The sequence below is a fragment of the Octodon degus genome, unplaced genomic scaffold (assembly GCF_000260255.1).
Source record: "Octodon degus isolate 3935 unplaced genomic scaffold, OctDeg1.0 scaffold00040, whole genome shotgun sequence".
NCBI lineage: Eukaryota > Metazoa > Chordata > Mammalia > Rodentia > Octodontidae > Octodon > Octodon degus.
In genome coordinates this window covers 1,747,591-1,753,253 of record NW_004524616.1, presented here as the reverse complement: position 1 = coordinate 1,753,253, position 5,663 = coordinate 1,747,591, and the positions used below count along the sequence as shown (strand labels likewise).

Genomic DNA, 5,663 nt, shown 5'->3' with positions numbered 1-5,663 from the left:
TTGCATGGCTGGAGTGTTGTGGGGATCGAACTACAGCAAACTGAGGCTGCCAGCATTGTGGAAGCAGCCACTTAAAGAACTGAGCTAGGGCTGGGCCCCCCTCTCATTCACTCTTGTGGTATTCTTCATTTACAGTCCAGGAAACAGAGGCAGAGAAGTACTGCGCGAGCAGGTCCACACAGCCAGTTGGTGGCAGGGCTGGCACGCCATTCGGGCCAAACAGGGCTGCTTCTCTGCCTCAGCCTCCCACACGTCCCTGCAATGGTCCTGTGAGCTCTCAGCCCATGTAGTTGTGAAGCTGTGAGAGCGGGGTGAGCCAGGGACTCTGCATGCCTGCCAAGTTGCCCACACAGAGCTGATGCTGCTGGTCCCCAAGCCACAGTTTAGAATATTGTTTTCTTCCCCTCTCTCTGGCATCTTGAGCCATTTTTTTATCTTGAGTCATTTTTCATGTGTTCATTTGCCTGTTTATTTTGACATGCTATTATCCTAATTAAAAGCACTCTTTATTAGTTCCCCTCGTGTATCATTCCACAATCGTCCCTAGCCTTCGTGTAACCCCTATTTTCCTGTACTGGGGACAAAGCAAACTGCTTTTGGACCGCTGGCCTCTTCCTATTCTGCTGAGCGGCAAATGTTCTGAACTGTCACAAGGGAGCGCTGTCTACCAGTCAAGAGCTCACACTGTCCAGCAGTTCTCTTTACAGAGTTGTGAAGCTGTGCCCTTAGGTGTACATATTAAAGAAAGAAGCTGGGAAAGGAAAGCAGGGGGGAGAGCTGTATGAATGGGATGAGTGCTAATGATTAATGGGACACAGCTTTTACTCATGAGTTTTTCGTTTCCCTTGCAAATACAGCATAAAGCTGGGAGTCATTAACTTGATTACACATCTGACATTTGACAGTTTGATAGTTTGCAAAACATGTGTGGCTGTGCTATATGGCATGAATATCGCTCTCCTGGTCCCTGAAGACACTTTGGAGCAAAGGCCACATCACATATTTCCATTGCCTTCACTATGTTAGTAAGAAAACCTAAAACCTGTTTCCCTGATTAATTGAACTTCTTTCCTCTCCCACCTTCGACTTGCTTTATAGGAGGAAGAAGGCTACCTGTCAGCTTCACACTATGGTAGGTGGAACTGTGCCCCCATGCGTATGTTTAAGGCCTCGCTCTGGGGAGTCAGAACGTGATTTTCTTTAGTGACGTGATCTAAGTTAAAGTGAGGTTAATGGTGGGTCCTAATCCATTATGACAGATGTCCTCACAGAAAAGGGGGAAATTTGGAGACAGACATGCATGCAGGATCAACGCCATGCAAAGATAAATGCAGAGCCTGGGGAAACACAACCATGTGCCCAGGAGGACTAACACTTCCCAGCGGCTACCCGGAGCCAGGAGGCAAGCACTGTACAATTCTCCCACACAGCCCTCGAGAGGAAACGTGCTAGCACCTCGGCTTTGACTTTACTCTCCAGAACCATGTGACCATGTGTCCACACATTCCTCATGCTTATGCCACTGGCTTGTGGTACTTTCCTTTTCTTTTTTCTTTTTTTTTTTTTTTTTTTTTTTTTTTTTTTTTTTTTTAGTATAGGGTCTACAGGGTCTCACTATGTAGATCAGACTCAGTGATTCTCCAGTTTTCAACCTCCCAAGTGAAAGGCGTTTTTGTGTGTGTGTGTGTGGTGGGGTTTTTTTTGGGGGGGTTGTTTTTTTTTTTTTGGTTTTTGTTTTTGTAGTACTGGGGATTGAATCCAGGACCCTGCATGTGGCCAGGCAGGTACTTATTCTACAGAGCTATCTCCTCAGCCCTAAAACTATTTTTTAAACCTTTTTTTTTTTTTTAATTTTTTTATTTTTGGTGGCACCAGAGATCGAACTCAGGAACTTGCACTTGCCAGGCAAGCACTTATTCCACTGAGCTATCTCTCTAGCTTTTTGTCATACTTTCTTACAATAGTTGTTGCAAACTAATACACACAAATCACATGTATGAACTGGCATCAAAGTCCATTCAATCAGCTCTTTTTGCTTCACAATCTGTAGAATAATGATTAACTTTTGTAGATCTTCAGTTAATTGAAAAAAATGAGAAAATGATAAGGATAGTAATATGAATAGATAAATAAGAAACAGGAACTAGGGCATTTTGAAAGTTAACCACATTGCTTTTGTCTTCACAGTATGAAGTTCATATTAAGAGCTGCGGTAGTTCTGCTATAAACAAGTACAGAACCAAGCATGCCCTACTGCATGGACTTTTTTTGTTTTTAGGACAGGGTCTCCAGGGTCTCCCTGTATAGATCAGACTCATAGTGATTCTCCTGTTTACAGCCCCCGCGAGTGCTAGGATTACAGGTTGCACGCCATGACGCCCTGTCTCAATTGCTGACTCAGCATGCCCCGGAGGGCGGGGCTGGCAAGGCAGGTCCAGGGATCGAACCGCTGAGCTATTTGGCTGGCCTTGGATCTTAAAAGTTGATTCGGATATTCTCCAGGGCTTGTTTCTTGGCACAGGACTGGGAGGCTCCATCCAAGAAGCGGACTGCTTGTCCATGCAGACTGGCCATGAAGAAAAGACCTGTGACAAGCAGTCACCCACCGGATAGCTTTTACAGTAAGCAGAGCTTCTGTTGAGAGGAGCCCCACTGAGGGTTGGGGTGCCAATCGGTACCTCAGGTGAAATGATCTCTGTGCAGGCAAACACTAGCGACATCCTGCCCCCACAGCACCCTGCGAAAGAACTTCTGTCGTTCTGAGGCTAATCGCAGGGCTCCCTTTGATAGGTCATTCTCTAGCATTCCAGTTACCTGAAAGGAAGCCTATTGCAAAAACAGGCAATGCCTTGTAGCTCAAGGGCCAGAGCCATAGTGCCTGAAATCAGAACCCATGCCCATCATGACTAGCCAGACTCCTTGGAATCAACAACTTCATAGATGCCTTTTTCCCCCGGAAAATGGACACAACGCAAGTGCCTCCATCATAGAGTTTGTGTGCAAGGTAGATTTAGGGAACCTGGCAATGAGTAACCTACCCCTCCACAAAGGCAGGATAGTATGATTACCATTGCATAATGGAAATGATTCAATAATTTTAATGCAACCAAACAATAATTTTAAGCCTTTGTTTTAAACTTCCTAGAGTTGTAATTGACAAATGGAAGTGTCTATATTCAAGTGTATATATTCATTTCATGATCTATGTATACATTATGTACAAATAAAATCACAGACTTCATGTTAATTGGAAATGAAATGACTTCACATTGTGGTGCTTGCATGTGTATTATGAAATGACTACAGTGTCACCCTAATGAATATACCCATCACCCTGCATAGCTACCTATTTTTTAGTATTCTCAGCACAAAGACATAAAGGACAATAGTAATTTTAGGAGACTGCTGATGTTTGTTGGCTCCATATTAGATGCTGGCGTATTCATTGCTTGCTCAAGACTAGCTAGGAAAAGACCTTCAGGCAGATGCAAATAAATGACCCAGGTACCCATGTAATCCCTGAACCCATTTCACAGCAAACAGCTGGGTGTGGTGACACACATCTGTAATCCTAGCAGTCAGAAGGCTGAGACAGGAGCATTGCCACAGTTGGAGACCCGTCTAAGCTACTTAGTAAGATACTGATTCAAAAACAAAACAAAAGTAGAAAACAAGAAAGTCAAATTGATGATGTCGGCCTTCGCAATGGTTATCTTACCCTGAACCTAGAGGACACTTAGATTGTTCCATCACATTTTCCACCTCCAAGGCTAGAGTAGAATTTTAATATCTATTTTTTCAAAATAAATATTAGAATTCATAAAACTTATGAGTGTTCTTTCAGTTAACCAAAGTTTAGCAGAGCAAAGAGGGAGGGAAATATTTCTCCAATTTCTTGCTGCACTACTGCCTTTTCTCTATCTATTTGGAAATAAGGGAATCACCATGGTCAGTGACAAGGGTGGGTGAAGGAGAAAGAGGAAGAGGAGGAAGAGGGGGCAGATGGAAGGGAAAGTGGTATAGGGTAAGGAGAGAAAGGGGGAGGGAGAGAGAGAGAAAAGAAAAGCTAGAGCTACAATTTAGTTGTATCCAGTGCTATCTGGTATTCATAGGCAAAGATGACCATTTCTAAAAAATAATTGCTGGTTCTGAGTAAATAATTATACCCAAACCAGGTGAAAATGGCTTGACTTAGATCTGTACCATGAGATCCTGAAGGACATCCTTCCCATGACCTACATGCCACCCCTCGCAACAGGAAAATGAAGACTTAGCCATTTGAAAATTGATACATTGATAATACAAAAAGCCCTTATGGCAGCACAAATGTCCATTTCATCCAAGGACAGACTGTTTCTGTAAAGCAGCTTGTAGGACTTAGTTTCACTTCCTTGATTTTCCTATAGCTTCTAGAATGGCTTTATAGCGGCACAGCAACCATCGAAGAACAATAGCCATGGCCCTCTGCCATCCCATGGTCGTGGGCCTCGACAAGGGCCACAAGGTGACTAAGAATGTGAGCAAACCAAGGCACAGCCACCATTGCGGACGCCTCACCAAACACACCATGTGGGACATGATCCGGGAGGTGTGCAGCTTCGCCCCCTACGCACGCTGCACCATGGAGCTGCTCAAGGTCTCCAAGGATAAATGCCCTCAAGTTCATCAAGAAAAGGGTGGGGACACACATGTGCACCAAGAGGAGTGCGAAGAGCTGAGCAACGTGCTGGCCGCCTTGAGAAAGGTGGCTGCCAAGAAGGACTGAGCCCCTCTGGAATAAAGCTTTGCAGAAAAAAAAAAAAAAAAAATAGAATGACTTTGTAGATTCTTGTGGAATGAAGAAAAAGTTTTCCAACTTGGACTCTATCTTTAGGGAAGGTTATTGGACTCACCAGTGCTCCAGACAGAGTTCTACCAAAGAGTGGGAAGGAGGGCCTGCAGAGTCCCATTAGCTCCCACTAATACCTGAAACACTATTTTATAACAGTAGCACCTCCCACCATGAAAATGTATATTTTTCAGGAACACTTCCAAAAGTTCTCACCTATTCTTCAAATGATATCTGATATCAGCTGGTTACCAAATACACTACTATAATAGAAAGTAAAATAACTACATGGGTTTGGATTTGGGTTATGATTGAAAATTAGGCATGGAAGGATATATATCGTGGAAGCCACTAGATACATATAGCTATTTTAATTTAAATCATTAAAATTGCTTCCGCTTCCGACGCGCCGCCGCCCGCCTGCCCGCCCGCCGAGCCGGTGGATGTGCGGCAATAACATGTCTGCGCCGCTGCCAGCCGTCGTGCCCGCCGCCCGGAAGGCCACCGCCGCGATTATTTTCCTTCATGGATTGGGAGATACTGGACATGGATGGGCAGAAGCCTTCGCCGGTATCAGAAGTTCACACATCAAATATATCTGCCCACACACTCCTGTTATGCCTGTAACATTAAATATGAACATGGCTATGCCTTCTTGGTTTGATATCATTGGGCTTTCACCAGATTCTCTGGAGGATGAACCTGGAATTAAACGGGCAGCCGAAAGTGTAAAAGCTTTAATAGACCAGGAGGTGAAGAATGGCATTCCTTCTAACAGAATTGTGTTGGGAGGATTTTCTCAGGGAGGAGCTTTGTCTTTATACACCGCCCTCAC

At 44.3% G+C, this 5,663-nt stretch overlaps 1 pseudogene; it reads left to right on the top strand.

The window, feature by feature from the left end:
- The first annotated feature begins 5,226 nt into the window (after positions 1-5,226).
- LOC101566802 overlaps positions 5,227-5,663 on the top strand; it is an 18,330-nt pseudogene continuing 17,893 nt past the window's right edge.